The sequence below is a fragment of the Suricata suricatta genome, chromosome 10, assembly GCF_006229205.1.
Source record: "Suricata suricatta isolate VVHF042 chromosome 10, meerkat_22Aug2017_6uvM2_HiC, whole genome shotgun sequence".
In the NCBI taxonomy this organism is placed as follows: domain Eukaryota; kingdom Metazoa; phylum Chordata; class Mammalia; order Carnivora; family Herpestidae; genus Suricata; species Suricata suricatta.
In genome coordinates this window covers 118,712,988-118,732,049 of record NC_043709.1, presented here as the reverse complement: position 1 = coordinate 118,732,049, position 19,062 = coordinate 118,712,988, and the positions used below count along the sequence as shown (strand labels likewise).

Genomic DNA, 19,062 nt, shown 5'->3' with positions numbered 1-19,062 from the left:
TCTTCTTGATCCATTCGTCAGGTGATGGACATTTAGGCTCCTTCCATGTTTTGGCTATTGTTGACATTGCAGATTTTAAAAACTTTTTGTTATTCATGTTTTATAATTTTAAGTGTAGATTTATCATCAAGTATTTAATATTTTCTTATGCAATTATAAATCATTTTTACCTTTTAGATAATTCATTATAGCATATAGAAATACAAGTGATTTTTAGGGGCGCCTGGGTGGCTTAGTCGGTTAAGCATTTGACTTCAACTCAGGTCATGATCTCCTGGTTTGTGAGTTGGAGCCCCATGTCAGGCTCTGTGTTGAAACCTTGGAGCCTGGAGCCTGCTTCAGACTCTGTGTCACCTTCTCTGTCTGCCTCTCTCCTTCTTGTGCTCTTTCTCTCAAAAAAAAATATAACTGATTTTGTATAGTAATTCTCTACTGAAGCTTTTCTTTTTTTCTTTTTCTTTCTTTTTCTTTATTTATTTTTAAATAGTTTACTCTCAAATTGGTTTCCACACAACACCCAGTACTCTTCCCCATAAGTGCCCTTCTCCATCACCACCATCTCCTTTCCCCCCTCCCCCTTCCCCTTCAACCCTCAGTTCGTTTTCAGTATTCAATAGTCTCTCAGGTTTTGCGTCCTTCTCTCTCCCCAATTCTCTTTCCCTCTTCCCCTCCCCCTGGTCCTCCATTAGGTTTCTCCTGTTCTCCTGTTAGACCTACGAGTGCAAACATATGGTATCTGTCCTTCTCCGCCTGACTTATTTCACTTAGCATGAAACCCTTGAGGTCCATCCACTTTGCTACAAATGGCCAGATTTCATTCTTTCTCATTGCCTTGTAATACTCCATTGTATCACATCTTCTTGATCTACTCATCAGGTGATGGACATTTAGGCTCTTTTCATGTTTTGGCTATTGTTGACAGTGCTGCTTTTAAACTCACTTAGTAGACATAGTAGGGTTTTTTTTTTTGTAAATTCCAAAGGATTTTGGAATAATTATCATATTGCCTGTGAACTAAGATTTGCTTCTTCCTTTCCCATCTGAATTCCTTTTATTATTTTTTTTTCTTGTCTTATTGCACTGACCAAAATCTCCGTTATAGGTTGGGGAGTAGTGATAGCAGAAATCTTTGTTTTCTTTTTAATCTTAAGTAGAATGTATTTCATATTTCATCATTAAGTATGCTGGTTTAGTTTTCTTTAGTTTTTTTTCACAGATGCCATTTATCAGGATTGGAAAGTTTCCTTCTATTCCCAACTGGCTGAGAGTGAGAGTTTTTATCAGAATGCATGTTGGATTTTGTCAAATGCTTGTTCTACATCTATTGAAATGATCATGTGAATTTTCTTTTTTAGTTTGTTATTTGGTGAGTTACATAGGTTGGCCTTTGTATGTTTAATCAACATTGTATTCTTGGGATAAACTCCACTGATTATGAGATTTTGTTTTTATACATTGACTTTGATCAGCTAAAATGTTGTTAAAAATGCTTACATATGTGTTCGAGGGAAACATTTGTTTGTGCCCTCTCTCTTTTTAGCTGATTTTGGTATTAGGTTAGGACTGACCTCATAGAGTTAATTGGAATTTATCCCTTCTTCCAGACTTTTCTGGAAGAAATTGTATGGAATTAATAAGATTTCCTCCCTAAAAGTTTATAGAATTCACTAGTGAAACTATCTGACTATAGAGCTTTCTTTGGATAAAGTTTTAATCACATCCTTGTTGTCTATTTCTTCTACCAATTATTGAGAAATGAATATTGATATTCCTGATAAATTTGGCAACTTCTTCTTGCAATTCTATTACATTTTGCTTTATGTATTTAGAGATTCAATTACTAGGTACATAAACATTTAGAATAGGTATATCTTCTTAGTTATTTGACCACTTTATCATTATGCAATGGCTGTCCTTGACTTTGGTAATATTGTTGACTCTAATTCTACATTGATAGAATTAGTTTAATATAGTCAGTCCAAATTTCTTTTGAAAAATATTAGCATGGTTTATCTTTTACCATTATATTCTTTTAATGTCAATTCTTTATATTAAAGTCTGTTTTTTGAAGGGTTTTTTTGGGTTTATGTGCATGCAGTATATATGTGTATTCCAATCTTTGCCTTTTAGTTGGGATGTTTACATCATTACTCTTTAAAGTGATTATTGATATGGTTAGGTTTACATCTTCTTTTTTGCTATTTGTTTTTAGTTTGTTCCCTTTGTTCTGTATTCCCTCTTTCTTATCTTCTTTTGAATTGAGATTATTGGGATATTTTTTGTGAATGCATCCTATCTCCATTCAGCTTATTAATTACAATTCTTAGTTTGTTTTGTTAATTGTTGTTTAAGGTTAGAGTATATATATGTTTAATTTTTAATTTATCACAGTTCTACTGTTAAGGGATATCTCATAACTTTACCTATATTATAAGAAACTTTCAAGAATATACTTTTATTTCAGTCTTTGTGCTATTGTTGTATATTTTACTTCTCCATATGTAAATACCCACATTTAGTAAATACACTATTATTTTTGTTTGAGTCCATTGTGTTTTTTAAAAACTTGAACATCATGAAAAATATATCATATTTTTACCCATGTAGCTAACATTTCTTGTGCTTTTTATTTCCATGTATAGATCCATATATCCATCTAGCATCATTTTCTTTTACTTATAGGACTTCCTTTAACTTCTCTTGTAGTGCTGGTGATGAATTCTTTTATGTCTGATAAAGTCTTAATTTCACCTTTGTTTATGAAAGACATTTCATTTGGAATAGTTGACAGTTTTTATCTTTCAATTCTTTAAATGCTTTGCTCTGTTTCTTCTCACTTGCTTTATTTCCAGTAAGAAATCTATCATCCTTATCTTTGTTTCTCTGTACATAATGTGTGCATTTTCTCTGGATGCTTTCAAGATTCTGTCTTCATCATTGATTTTGAGCAATTTGATTATGATATACCTTGGCATAGTTGTTTTTTTTTTTCATGTTTCTTATACTTAGGGTTCCTTGAACTCCCTAGCTTTATGTGTTTATAGTTTTCATAAAATTCAAAAAATTTTCAGCCATTACTTGCTCAAATGGGTTGTCTAGTGTTTTTTGTTATTTTGTTCTTTCTCAGACTAATACCCTGAATAGATAATTTTGGTAGTAGCAGTATAGTTCAACTATATCTAAATTATATACAATCACACACACACACACACACACACACACACACACACACACACACCATTATGGACTAAGATTTTTGTGGTGGTAGGGTTTCTAATAGTTAAGAAATTAAGTAGATCTATTTCCAATTCTGACTTTGTTATTTGCTGACTTGTTCTAGGTCAAAGTCTCCACCATTTCTCAATTTCAACACCTTTTTCTGTAAAATGATGATTATCATGATGCCTATTTCATAGAAATCCTGTGAAAATTAAATAGTTAGCTTGATAACTACTATAGGCATGATGGATGTTTTTATAAATAATATCATTTGAGAACTCTACCATCTTTAAAATTATGCTTTTACTCCAATAGGAACCTGGGGGATTTATACAGTAAGTGACTAAATAACATTCAAAAAAATACCTGGGAGTCTTCATGTTAGCATGGTGAAGGATACAAAATAAGCATGAGATATAGTCATACAGAACTAGGTCAGGGTAGATATGACTTCAGAAAGAGGCCTCAGTTTCTAATTGTCACCTTACTTCAAGGAAAGGTTGGAGGGCCATTTTAATTTGTATAAATCATTGACTCTTTGCGTTTTGTTAATGCTTTCAAGTTTTTATATTGGACTTTAGGACTGATAGGATAGCTAGTTGCCTTTTCTTGGAACCATGCAAACAAGTTTAAGTTCAGTGATGCAGCAAGCTACCATGACTAAAAAGAGAAGATTCCCAAAAAAGTGATACTATGGGTTATTTAAAAGTTTCAGGATAAGGAAATTTATGAATAACAATTAAAATGCATAAGAAAAGAAGATAGGAAGGAACATCATGAGTTAAAAGAAAGTAACAGGTAGGAAGTCATAGGTTTTCTTTGAATTCTTTCTTCTCTAAAGCAAAGAAATTCTACATGCCAGGATGTATTTTGAGTTAACGAATCTCACTATTAGAACTCTATCACTCTCAGAAATATCCCACACATCGAGTCAGGCAAAGAGGATTATTTTCCTCCTAACATGAATAAAGCTATTTTCTTGAGACATCTTGTTTGAACTCTGACAGCTATATTCCACACAACACATTTCCTATTTCAGACAGTCCAGTGGAATTCTGCTGCTGCTGTGTCATTTGGGAAATCTCATTCGAATGAGACATTTCTCACATCAGTTTCTACAGCTTGGATTTGGGCTATTTTCCTGCTGGCCTTTGTGAGGACCTCAGTGATGAGTCTTTACTTTGGATCCTGCAGGAGAGAAGGAATTTCAAGGGGTCATGGAATCACACTAAGGCATTAGTAAAGATTCATTGCCCTAGAGTAAAACAACATAAAACAAACAAACAGAAAACCTTAGACATTCAGGATCTAGAGGACATTCCAAGACTTGAAAAACTATATTTGTTCACATAAGAAAAGATTTTAGTAAATACCCTTGTGAAACTTCCCATGACTAGTTGGGGGAAAATGGGCACTTTTAAAATATAATTGTTCTCTTTCTTTAGCCTAATGTTTATGTGGTGTTATTCCATGAAGAATGATAAGAATGAAGTTTGTGATACTAATGTAATAATTCTGCCTTTAATTTTTTTATTGTCTCCCGTGGGATTCAAGTGTGGTTGGACTAAAATGTTGTACAAATGATGTACTCAATCACCTAATATTTACTTTACAAGATTCTTGCTTAAGTCATATTTCTAGAAAGAAACTTTCAACAATTTACACTACTGTATCCCTCTTCAATAACAAAAATAAAAAGACCTTATCTTACTCTATTTATAGGGTAGTGCTGTATCAAGGTAACTAAGTATACTTGGACAGTTAGGTTACAAAGCTCAGTTCCACTCCTATCTGGGGTTTTTCAAAATGGTGCCATTATATGTCCATGCTGCTTTCATTTGGTGTTGGCACATGAAGAATATTAATGAAACAAATTTTGGTGGTCATGACCTCCAAAAATTCCTAAGTATTCCCTTATCCCCTTTGATCTTCTATCTTTAAAGTACTTTTATAAGATTTTTCTATTTCAAATTATTAAAATAAATCATCACATGGAAAATATTATTGGCACAACAATACACCTCTGTTAGATCTTGTCATCAAAATCTATGAATTAATCATATTTAATGTTTACTCATTGGACAGGAGCAACTGAGTCCTAATGTCAATCACAATTTATAGAACATTCCTTTACTAATCTGCATTATGTTTTGAAATTCTTCAATGTTTAATTCCCTCTCAGTTTTACATAATGTCTTTATATCCATTGGAAGACACTGTATCTCAATCAAGTGGATGAGATTGAATAAGGATGTAAATGTCTTAGCATCATAGCATTATATATCCTTGGCATTGACAAATAACTCTATTTTCTTCTCCCTGGAAAGGGAAGTTTTATAGGCTGCTAACCACAAAATGAAGAGGCAAGCATTTGTAAACCACGATCACAAGCACATCAGTCTTGGATAAGTATCTATGTCTTTCAACTTTCTCATCCTACGTGTTTCAGCTACAATTAGCAGTGGCTGCTATTAAAGGAACTAGTAGCTTCTGCTTCTGATTTTGCTCCTGTTTCTGAGTTTTGAAACTCAGAGGGGTTTCACCCTACGTCTTGGCCTGCTCCTGTTTAAATTTGAATTATTTTGAACATGCACAGTAGTCCACGGCTAGAGAGCATATATTTGGTGCAATGCATTATTGTACTTTAATTCAGCAAGGTTTTAGAGCAATTGATTATACTCAACAAATGTGGTGGCATCTTTACAATGACAATAAAAATAGAAAGAGAGAAAGAGAAAGAAAGAAAAGAAAGAAATCTGTGTGAGGCCAGTACATTTTAAGCAAAATATCCCTGATATATCCTCTTTTTAGAATCCTTTTCCTTGCAAGTCTTGGTCTCACTACTGTGACCTTAGCAACAGGCAACTTGAATGCTCCAGACATTAACTTGACAAGGAGCTTCCATAGTCATTGTGATCCTTTTGTGCACTGGATTTCTTTCTCTATTATTTAGTGAATCCACAGGAATGCAGAGAGAAACATGGAGCCTTGCTTCTCATTGGTGGGTTACAGATGGAGCTGATTGACCTCTCATACTTGGTCTTAAAATGGTCACAGCAGGCATTTTGGTAGCACATATATTGGGGGCTGGGTGGGAAGTAGTAGATAACATGTGGAGATTTTCAATCCAGAATTGCTGCTAATTAGCGTGGCTTCCAAAAATGGACATTGCTGTGAAAGGTTTTTTCTAGGGTGATGTGGGCTTGGGGATGAAGAGGTGAGGATGAGAGAGTAGATAGAAAAAAGGAAAAAGGCTTCCAACTGAATCATTTGCTTCCAACCTTGAAGCGACACACAGAGGAACACATCTCACTAGATAATACCCAAACGCCACGGTAGGTCTGACGTTTCCCCACGTGAAGCATGTGGCCTTAAGGAAGAATGCAGACTGCTTTGGAATCTAAGCGGTGGCTTATTTCTTATCAACTGTTCTGATTTTCAGTGAATTTCAGCAGTTTGATGGGTCTCAAGCAACAAAGATTGGACTTAAATTTCAGCACCTTGCAATGATTAGTGGGGTGGTGTTTAATTGAGAACTGTATCTTGTTTATTTTTCTATGTGCCTTTGAAGTGGAAAAATGAGTGGATTTCTCACATTTTTCATACATTTGTTGTCTCTTGTCAACATGTATTATAGTAAAACCTAAAACAATGGTATAATAAAACCTGCGGATTAGAGCTCATTATTAAGAATATAAACGTTCTTATCAATGACATCCAAACCCACCAAGTATTTTCAGATACAGGCCTATGAATGAGTTACAAGAATATCGTAAAACCACTAACAGATATTGTAGTATGTTTTTTCAGTCTCTATAAAACTACAGAGAGCACCATCTGGAAAAGAAGATGTTTCCCCAGAAGCTCAGTGTGAGGCTGTCTGTGCAGACGGTAGAATGTAGCAGTTTAAATAGTAAGTTGAGGGTTGATTAACTTGACCTACACACCCGTTTACTCCAGAACTGCAGGTAATGTATTTGCATGCTCTTGGTTTCTGTTCTCTGACTGCACATAAAGTACAATATGAACTGCTTTGCACACTGACCTTGTAGCAATAACTGTCTGTCGGTGAACTGGCCAGGCGCCTTTTAAGCAAGAAAAAGGTAGTTTTGTGATAAAGGTACACATTTTGAACAAGAGATAGTGCCGGCAGCATTTCATCACCTCCTTTTAAGTTACTCCTCCCCACATGGGTATTACTGTGAAGTCCAGAAAAAAGTTTAAAGAGAAGTACGGTATTTTTCTTCCCAACTTCCTGCAGTAAATCTTAGGTTCATGAGTGTCTGCAAATAACAAACTGTGGCTATTCCAAAAGTTAAGGCTGTTTGAAATGGACTGAAATAATTCTGTCTTTTGTTGAAAAACGGTAGTGGAGAAAATGTGTTAGATTCGGATAAATCAATAGACTTATTTGGCTATTAATGGTATCTATACTGTAGCATAAGCTTAGTGAATTCTCTGTGCTTGAAGGTCATTGAACATTTACAAACATTCAGTGTATACTATCATCAGGAATAAATTATTTGGAAGAAATTCTTCCTGTAGTCTTCACGTATTGGATTGAATAAAAAGATCCACTCTACAAAAACTTCCTGACGCCTATAAAAACTTAGTAAAAAGTTGATAGACTGAGTAAATGAATGCATGAATAAAAAGGCATCTGCTGAGACTCTATGCAGTCTAACATTCTGCTATTATCTAGATAATTTGATCAGTGTTGGATGCTGTATAAACTAATTTAGAGCTAATCTCTTTTATTATGTGAATAATCAGCTGGAGTTACTGGGAAAATTAGGACAACTTTGTACTTCTCCTGGTCAGCACAGACAACCTTGAAGTGAGATGATCTTGACAGTTGCCTCGGTGGCCCAAAATCTTGCCATCTCACATCATTGTCAGTTACACCCACAGTTCAAGGCTCTAGGTACTGCGTGTATGGCCCACCTCAGTGTTTATTGTCTAGACCTGGTGTTGCCATGTTTGGATCGAATGCATTTTCACTCTGTGGGGCCGCTGGGGGTAGGAGTGGAAAAATGGATAGATTTTTTGGTTTAGTGAAGCAGGTAACCAGGGAATTTGAGAGAAATGCACATTCCATTCCACACCCAGTCAGTACAGATGGAGAAAAACAGAACCTGTTTGTGTTCTCTTTATCAGTTTCCTATATTATCACTTTGTGGAAATAATTACCACCTTGGCCAACAACTTTGCTTGGTTACATCTCTGAATCTGTTTTTCATTTTCCTTAATTAAAGGAAGACATTATTGTTAGAAGCAGCCAAATCCATCAATACTCCTCAAGATGCTATTCTTTTCTCAATTGTTTTTAAGGCAGAATTCAAACACCTAAATTTTTAAGAATTTTAAGAATTCATGCACCAAAGATTTTTATTTTCAGAAACAAATGTGTATAGCACCAAAATAGCTAGCTTACCATTATTTCTGTTAATGTCCTTGAAAGAGCAAAAGCAGTGTCCCTCAATTTTAAAATAAGAAGTTCGGAACCTATACTTAAAAGGAATAACATTTTTTAACAGATATTTTAAAAAATCTCTTTATGAAGCTTTTGAAATCAGTATATCCAGAACACAGTATATTCAGCTTAAATATCTCTATAAAGAATATTGGATTGTGGTTTTGCCTGGACAACTCTATCAATTTATTAAAAATTTTTGAATTATATGCTTAATCTTTAATAAAAGTTTTAATGTCTATTTTTGACAGGGACAGAGCATGAGAGGGGGAGGGGCAGAAAGAGAGAGAAACACAGACTCTGAAGAAGGCTCCAGGCTCTGAGATGTCAGCACAGAGCCCGACGCAGGGCTTTAACCCACAAACCATGAGATCATGACCTGAGCCGAAGTCGAATGCTTAACCAACTGAGCCACTCAGGTGCTCCTGAATTGTACATTTAATCTTAATGAATATTTAAATTGTACTTCAATAAATCTGTTAAAAAATATGATACAGCTATCAACATCCAAGTGCTGCAGACTTGCTAATGTTCTTTGCACCTTTAGTTGAATTGATAATTTATGCAATTTTGAATTTGAAATGATTCATTTGATGCAAAGGTTTCCAAGGCACTGTTTCCACCACTGTAGTGATGAAAACAAAGGTTCAACTCCACCCTGCCCTGTCCACCCACATTCTGGTGTTCTGTAATGATTCATTAACAGAACTTTTAGTAAAAATAACCGTGCTGGCAATAGTTGAGTGTTGTGATCCCTTCTGCTTCATTGCATTGGTGTCTGATAATGAGGACCATTGCCTTTGGTAGATAAAAAGAAAATCAGATTTGCTGTAGCTTAGCAGCCTTTCCAGGGAAAGTTTAAAAGAGTGGGTAGTACTGAACAGGTTTTTCTGATTATGTTTCTTGTTTGTTTGTGAATTCCGCAAGGAATAAAATCTAAAGCACTTCCTGTAGTGTTTGGAAAAAAAATTGTGTTGAACAGTATGTCAAAGATTTCCACTTATTTATGCTTGGTTTAAAAAAGGAGAGGAAGCAACTTGACTTGTTCTGAAGGAAAAACAAGTTGAAGTCGGCTTTCAAGGTGAGCATTCTGCCATCACTCTCACCTCAATAAATTATTTCAAAGAAAACGGCGGTGAAATAAATATTTCCAAGCTAAAGATTGCATATTCTTCTAACTCATGTCTTGTGAAAAATGAAGACTTTGTACAAATAAAAAAGACTGTACATTTTATACACAAGACTCTATGGCTACATACCTGATTCATGTCATGATCATGGACTTGACATCTTGCTGGTTTCCTTTGCACATTGGTAATATCACCATATTTCAAAAGGTTTATCGAGGTATTATTTATATATTATAGAATTCATGTATCTCACAGGTATAATTCAGTAATTTTTGGTCAACTTATAGACATATGCAATCACCACCACAATTTAACTTAGAATATTTTCATCACCAAGCACCAATTAGCAGTCACTCCCCATTTGTCTCATTCTCCCCAGCCTCGCTCCCCAAGAGAAACCACGAATCTGCTTTCTACCTCTACACTTTCACCTATTCTGGGCATATCATATAAATGTGTTCATCCCATACATTGTCTTCTGTGACTGGCTTGCTCACTTGGCACAGCGTTCCATAGTCCCCATGTTGTGGCAGGTATCAGCATTTTTTTAAATTCCTTTTGATTCTATTGTAAGGATGTGCAATGTGGAATATTATATTTATCCATTCACCAGTTGATGAAAGTTTAAGTTGTTTTCCCCTTTGGGCTGTTATGAGTAATACTGCTGCAAACATTCATGTACAAGATTTTGAGTGGACATATGTTTTCATTTCTCTTGGGTATACAGATTGGAGAGCAGTTGCTAGGTCATATGGTTAAAATCTATGTTTAGCACTTTAATAAACTGCCAAACTGTTCTCCAAAAGTGATTGCACCATTTACTGTCCCACCCATGACATATGAAGTTTCCAGTTCTCCATATCCTGGCCAAGTCTTTGTCTTTTGGGGTATATATATATTCCAGTAGGTGTGAAATAATACTTTATTGTCACTTTAATTTGCATCTCCCTATTCATGACTTTAGCATATTTTAAATATTCTTGTATATATGAACAAACATACATGATGCCCCCAAAACAATCCAGAAGCATTTTTAAAATCAAGAGAAGAGTGAAATATATACCCCACAGCTCTTTGCAAGTAAAACTAGCCCAGTGCATCAAACTGTAATCAAAAGAAGGAGATTCATTTAAATAATAGTTTTTTCCACTATCAGGGAGGCCAGTTCAGGAGGAAAACTTACATAAACTGTCACCTAAGTAAAGTCATCTTTAAAATATATTGAGATACATTTCAACCACTGAAATTTGGTGTAGCAAAGCCATAAACAATTGCAGAGTAATAAACTCCAGGATTAGGGACAATATTTCTTCTTTCCCATTGAGAAGTCACATAAAAAGTTAGAAAATATTAATAAGTGCTTTTCCTTACTTTCTAGAGGCAAAGCTTATCCCTAATGAATAAATGAAGGAGGAAAGCAATTATGCTCTTTTCTCACGGCTTGAGAAGTTTCCTGCTCTTCATAGTAACCTGAGGCTTCTTCTAAACCTATTGCTTTTCCATTTAGGCAAATGTAGGCTACAGTTGCTGCTGTCTGAAGTGCCATCAACTGACCCAGGTGCCAAGGACTGGGGAGAAACTATTAGAATTAGGATTTTAGGAATTGGGACTATGACTTTCTAATGTAAGTATTGCATAATCTCTAACTATGTGAAATTCTATGTACTTCCACACTGGGATCCCTGAACCCCCACATTACTTACTTGACTGCTGTTGGGCTCAGCCAGGCTGATCCATAGGAAATCCAGTGACTTGGAAGGCAGCAGGTCAGGGAAGATTGTAGATACATTGGGTAAACCTTCACATTTTTGGTACATAAATGTGTGTGTGTGTAAAACGTATATGTGCATATATGTGTGTAGATGTGTGTGTGTTATATATTAAATTAATGAGCCAACACTACACAGTACACTGGACAACTGGCTCTTTAAATTTAATTTATTTTATACAACATTTCACATCAAAACATCCTTTTTAAAAATAGTTGTGTAGTGGGTTCCTGGGTGGCTCAGTCATTTAAGCATATGACTCTTGATTTTGGTTCAGGTCATGATCTCACTTTGAGTTTTAGCCCTGCGTCCAGCTCTGAGCTCATAGTGTGGAGCCTGCTTGAGATTCTCTCTCCCTCTCTTTCTGTTCCTCTCCCAGTGTTTGCACTCTAAATAAATGAATAAATAGAACTGAAAAATAATGTATTAAAAAACAAAAATTCAAAAATATAGCTGTATAATATCCATTATTTGAATATTGTACTTTTAAAAATCAGTCCCCTGTTGTTGGACATTTAGAACATATGTGTACACACACACACACACACACACATACACATTACACTTATAGGATAGAATTTCAGAAGTGGAGAGTCAAAAGGTAAATGAAGTTTTCATTTTATGTATTTATTTTTAAAGTTTTGATTTATTGATTTTGAAAGAGAGTGAGGGAGCAGAAGAGGGGCAGAGAGTGGGGGAATCCCAAGCAGACTTTGCACTGTCCATGCAGAGCCCCATAAGGGGCTTGAACTCATGAACCATGATATCATGACTTGAGCCAAAATCCAGAGTCAGATGCTCAACTGACTGAGCCACCCAGACACCCCTGAATTTTTCATTTTAATGCATCATGCCAAATCCTCCTCCTCAAAGCACAGATTCCCACCTTCTATGTGAGGAGGCACATGTCTCTCTACAGTGTTGTTAATGTGGGCCTTGTCAAACTTACTTTGAGTTGATTTGATGGCATTCTGTGTCTTTATGTCATCCTGGACTCATTTTTCCAATCTATAAATACCACTGGCATTGACCAGAGATGAGAGGAAAAAAAAGAAAATTATCATTAATATTTCATCCCTCTAAGGTAAAGCAGCCACTTGCCCCAGAGGGAAGTGAGTCCCAGACTTCCTGTGTTATAGCTGAGGGAGTGGCAATCTTGGCAGGCAAAGTTACTCACCCAGTGTCCAGATTGGGGCTTGACTTAAGAATCAGTCAAGGGCAAAGTCACTTTGGCTATGATGCACGAGTAAGAGTCCACAGTGTAATCCAGCACTTCTTCAGAAACAGCTCCTCCTTCTACTTCATGCCAATCTGCAGAGCTGTGGACAGTCACTAAGTGGGAACCTTCAGTCTCTCCCATAGGTGCAAAGAGTCCCCACACTAGCCTTGCTTCCTAGACAGAGGCAGACATAGCATTTATTTTAATCCTCTTGGAAGGCAAGACTATCTTTATAATGGTATTGTGGCTGGAAATACTGGTGTTGTGTTCAACTTCCATACCATCAGTTTAACTTCCCACGAGGGAGTTACTGACTCTGTGAGATGAAAATTAAACATAGAGAGATAAGAGCTTCTTTGAAGTACCACAAAAAGAAAAAACATGACATGATCCTTTTCTGTGAGAATGCTCACCTCACAGACACCCAAGTGTTTTCATTAGTGAGCACTTTATTCAGTCGGTTCCCAAGTTTGCCATGTCAAGGTGGTCATGTCTTGAATATGGGGTTTTCCTCCACATACCATCCTCTGAGAAAACAACAAATGGATCTTGCTCTTTTGGAGAGGAACCCTGCGCTCAGCTCCATGAGTATAGATACATTAGCATCTTGGATGTGTGTCTCCCTGGCCGTGGACCTGGACACGCTACTCCAGCTCCCTGACCCTCTGAACTGTACTTTATCAAATAGACATGACCACACCTCCTACTCAGAGTATTGTGTGTGTTAAGGAGATAACATGTACAGAGAACCTGGACCAGACCATGTGAAATACACAATAAAACTTCACAATTCTCTGCTGTCTTCCCTTCCTGCTTATTGTGGAGGGGAGCCCCAGATTCAGGGGATGAAAATCAATGCCCCTTAGGTGGCTCAAGGGAACTCTCAAGGATTTCTGGACTCTGTTTCAGAGGAATTATTTGGCAATAATGGTAGTTTGCTTGGTGAAAATAGATGTGGAGTGTGTGTGTGTGTGTGTGTGTGTGTGTGTGTGTGTGTGTGTGTGTAGAGGACAGACTTCAGATAAAAACAGAGAAGATAGATTTTAAAGTGATCTTTGAGAACAGACAGAGGAAAAAAAATTAGTTTGCTTTAGGGAATAGAAGCTTTCAGGTTCCAGAAAACATAAAACCAGAATTGATCCCCTGTGAGAGAAAGTTTAGCAGATATCCAAGGTTTAAAGATGATAAAGAAACATGACTTCCAGTCTCTGGAAATAGAGTATGAATCAAATTCAGGCCAGGTAAGGGTCAGCCAGCAGAGTTAGACCAGCTCCTCTATTTTCTCTCTGACCATCACTCTGAAACCTCATCCCGATGGCTATCAGCTTGGACTGGAGAGCTCAGGCTGAGCAGTCAGGCACCGGCATGCCGTCATCCTCAGGCTGGGTGTTAGCAGGCCACGGCAGGTCAGGACACACCAGGGGGACCAGTGAGCTAATCTGATGGGCTCAAACATCAGAGGTACAGCCAGGAGAGACCAGGATGTCAGGAAATCACAGAACAAAGAGCAAGGATGCCTGAACCCAAGCAGAGATTTGGGGTTACAAGAGACAGCATCTATGTAGGCGTGGGCTTTAAGTAATAAACCCAGTGCACTGTCAGCAAGAAAGGAGTTTGATAACACACCACAGGCATATTCCGAGCCAGAGCACATCACAGTAGTTCAAAGAGTGTGTGTTCAAACAGAGTGTAAAAACTGGGGGTAGAGAATATAAAAGGAATAAGAAAAAACTATCTCTATCTATCTATCTATCTATCTATCTATCTATCTATCTATCTATCTAAAAATATTTCCCCAAAATCTGAGAGAAAAGGGTAAAGCAATAATGAAAAACATCATGGAATATATCATAGAATTTTCTGGAAGGATTTGACTCTTGAAATGTGTGTCCTAAGAGGAATATAAAGAAAAATGGGGGAAGGATGTGTAGAACTCAGTTTTTTGGAGAGGATAAGCCACCGTCACCGGTGCAGGAGGGCATGGGAGGTGTTGTGGGGACAAGTGTGATGTGAGACTGCAGTAACATTCAAAACAGATGTCACAGATCAGGGGCGGCTGGCCTATGGACAAATGTCCAAGGACAGAGGTAGGCACATGCTCTGATGGGACTTAGGCTCCAACCAAATCTGAGGCCACTGTCATCTTCTTCTTAGAAGAGCTCAGCCCAAGAGGGTCATTCCTGCCTGTTTAAGTCAATGGTGTCCAACCTTCCAACAACATTTTGTTTCCCTGAGCGCTTACTCCAGGATAGTTTTGAGGGCCTATATATAAGGGCTAGGTGGTTGTGGAATCCTCTGACACCCCAGAAGCTTTTTTTTTTCAATTTGTCCTCCAGGGCCCTGCCTCTTTGACCAGTGTGAGTATCCAAGTGGCTGGAAATTTGCCAAGTATTGGCTAAGAGTTGTTTAGAGCAGTCACACTTTCACAGTGTCCTTTCTCTGAGGAGTTTTATGTCGACATAGTTATGTCGATAATGTGCTTTGCCAAAGACAGCATCTCTGAAATGCACCAGGACTTTGTTTCTTTATCCATAAAAAGATGACTTTGGCCTGCTGATCAACAGGTAAATTTCTATCTGAACATTCTTTGCTTTGGCATAGTTCACACAGAGGCTGGAAAAGTGGCTCTTGGAAATCTCAAAATTGAGCGAGGCCTCACTGCTGGAGACTCAGGAGCAAGGCACTTGTCAGTGGCCAGGGACACTTGTCTGGAAGGGACTTCTGTTCAGTGGGGGAAGCAAACTGCTTGGCTTTTGAAACTCTCCATTCTTTTGAGTAGATGCTCATTTTCTAAGGTTTTTAAAATGAATGTCAATTGACAAGAGTCTTGAGAAAATTTCAGGAACAGAGATGGACTATTTCATTAACCCACTTGTCTCCAGAACCCATGCTGGTTGGACAAATGCATCGTTTGTTGGTACCATCAAGTACACTTCGTTTCTTATCCATCAGGATGTCTATATGATGAAACCATCCTACATTTGTCCCCTTTTTTGTTGCAGTTAAATATACCCAAATATGAAGAATTCTCATTTAAAACCTATGATTTGTGCTGGCAAAACTACACTGAGTTCTTTCTTAAAATTTATGGCAGTAGACTTCTCAAAGCCTATATATTTGAAAATAAAAGATACAGAATATAGATGAGAGAGTGTTCATGTTTATGTGTGTGAGATAAAATATTAAAAAATCCTTCCCATACAGAGTGATCTTATTATCTGTGTTTCTGAACTTCTTGCCAACTTGAAGTTATGCAGAAAAACAAAAATCATCAGAGTATTATTAACTAACAGGCGAAACAATTATAAAATTGAAGTTACTGAAAATTTCTTCCATACCTAACATTTAAACATCCAACTAGCCAATGCATATAGAGATTGCAAAACCAAACTGGAAATCCTATTAAAAAGCACAGGATTTATGAGTTTGATAAAAAGGAAGGTTGGTGAACTGTTTCAACTACATGCCACATCATTGACGAGAAAGAATCTGGCATAACTCACCAATTAAATTGAGAAAGAGAAACAAAAAGACACAAAAATGACTATAAAACTGTTACTTCAAAAGTGAATAATTTGATTATATGTGGATCAGGCAAGACTTTGGAGAAAACTGATGAAGCCTTCAAATATTTTTGTAAACACAACCCTGTCTATAACTATGCTGCAAAAATCAAACATGAAGTAAAGGATCTTATCAAGTAATCATATACATTTTTTTCTAAGAAGAAAAAGATCTCTACTTTTATTTTCTAGAATCTACTAAGAACAGAATTCTAGCAATATAGTTACATTTGCAACATAAATTTAGTAATAACAATATATGATATAAATTTATTTTGTAAGTTGTGTCCTACTTTTTATGACAAAGACTCAGCCCAAACTGGATTTTTAAAAAACTATTTGTTATGAAATTTTGGTTCCCATCCAGGTACTAACTTTTGTTATATAAGAAAATTGCAAGAATATGCGATTCTTACAGAAAAGTTATAGCAAACAAACAATGGCCAAACAGAAAGAGAATGCCCACTTAGAATATACTGTTTAAAATTTGGCTTATAAACTCTCACATTTTTTTCTTCATTGCAAATATGTATGTGTAATTACATAGGCATCAGGCTATTAATCTTCCTAGTTCAATAGTTTGTTTCCCTAAATATTTTCCCTATGGAATATTTTCTTAGCCCTTCATATTCAGGAATAACTATTTGTGCTAATTTTCTGATGTTCTACAGAGGAAACAGCCGGTGCTGGGACTATAAAATTTATTCATTCTAACATTGATTTTTGCCTCCCGCCCCCCAATTTATGAAACATGATCAGAAAAGCCTGCTTCCTACCTGCTAGACCAATGGTCCTCATTGATGTTTTGTTTGTTGGTTTCAGGATTTTATTTATTTACTTTGAGAGAGAGAAAGGGAGAGAGGTGAACTAGAGAGGGGCAGGGAGAGAGAGAGAGAAAGAGAGAAAGAGAGAGAATTCCAAGCAGGCACCACATTGTAAGCACGGAGTCTATTGCTGGACTCAAACCAGCAAATCATGAGATCATAACCCTGAGCCGAAATCCAGAGTCAGACACTTAACCAACTGAGCCACCAAGATGCCCATGTTTGTTTTTCATTATTGCCCCAATAAGGCATCTTTTCAGATTTTTCTTTTCTCTTAATTTCCCATCAATGATGTCATACATCTGTTTATATACATAGCCCTTGGGAGGGTGAATTAGTTTGGCACTGCTGTTGTAACAAATTACCAGATTTAGCAGCTTGAATACACAGATAGTTATCATTCAGTTCTATAGGAATAGAGGTCTGACTTGGGTCTCACTTTGTTAAAATAACAGGGTTGGAGGGGCTCTATTCCTCTATAGGAATCTAGGAGAGAATCTGTCTTAGCTTTTGGAGCTCCACCCCCAATCCTTTTCCTTCCCCCACCTTCAAAGCAAATGTTGCATCTCTCTGTGCTTTTCTTCCATAGCCACGTCTACTTCCATTCTGAAGGACTCTCGTGATCACATTGGACTCACCCAGATAGTCCAAGAATATCTATCTCTCCATTTTGAGGCCAGTTAATTAGCGAACTCAATTCCACCTACAACTTTAATTCCCCTTCGCCATGTCACATAACACGGTCAGAGGTTCTAGGGATGAGGGCATAGGCGTCTTTGATAAGACGGTGTCCAGAGTGGGGGAAACATTATTCTACCAATCACAGAAGATCACAAAACACTGCAATATCTAAAGTGTTCTTGTCTTCCCTCGCCCCCTCCTCCACAAATCACTTTTCACCCACTCGGGAGCAGTGTCACCCCCACGGAGAGCATATTCCCTAGGGATCAGCCCTCCAGCCATTCCCCCCTCTCTCTCCAGCTTTGGGCTTGCAGGCCAGTGTTCAATATGCCTCCAGACAAGAAATTCTAGATACACATGTGCAGCTTAATGCACATTTTCCAAAATAAAATTAACAACACCCATATTTTTTTCAACATAGAAAAATACTCTCCATTGACCTAATTCATCATTGCCCGTATTAAAAGTCTTTTATTTATCCAGTTATCCTAATAATAAATATTCCTTTGTGCATCATTAGAAATACTATAAACCAAAATTTAGATTGGAACAAAAAGAAAAGTGAAACAAAGTGGTTTTTTCTAGATTGTTTAGTGTTTCTATCTTCTAAATGTGCTTTTGTTATGTACCAGCTTCTTTGGGACTTTTGAAATGAGGACTATAGAAATAGCAGTTTAAAATACGTAGTCTCCAGGGAAATGATCAATCATGTTGTTTCCTTTTCCTTTCCGTTCTTTTTTCTTCTGTTTTGTTGTGGTGGTGTTGACTGTTGGTGTTACAAGTTTCGCTGTGGAAGCAAAAAATCTGATGTTTTAGGCCTGCAGGCTTTTCCCACTTGACATCTTTTCCTTTCAAAAGAGAACCTTAACTCAAATCATCAGGTTCCTGTTTTCTGTTACATCAGTTAGGGTACCTGAAAATCCAATTGAACTTAATGTTCTTGAAATGGAAACCGGGGGAAATTCCTTCTCTGTTTCAAAGGAAACCTCCCTGAAAACCGTCCCCACTATCAGAGCTGATTGCACTTGGCTTCAGGACGCAAGAAACAGACTCACTCACAGTAATGGCATCTGGAGAATATAACCATCTTAAAGCACATTTGTATCTATTTAGATAATTACTTGGCAAGTAAGGCCCTGATTCTGTGTATTCAAAATAAAATCGCTTGTATTAGTCTGAGACGT

The 19,062-nt window shown here is 36.9% G+C and overlaps 1 long non-coding RNA gene across 2 annotated transcripts in view; it reads left to right on the top strand.

Moving 5' to 3' along the window:
* Positions 1-5,654, top strand: part of LOC115305509 — a 69,316-nt gene extending 63,662 nt beyond the window's left edge. For both annotated transcript variants that reach the window (XR_003914819.1, XR_003914818.1), the window contains exon 6: positions 5,547-5,654. This is a non-coding gene — a long non-coding RNA (uncharacterized LOC115305509). The remainder of the gene's footprint in view (positions 1-5,546) is intronic.
* Positions 5,655-19,062: the final 13,408 nt, after the last annotated feature.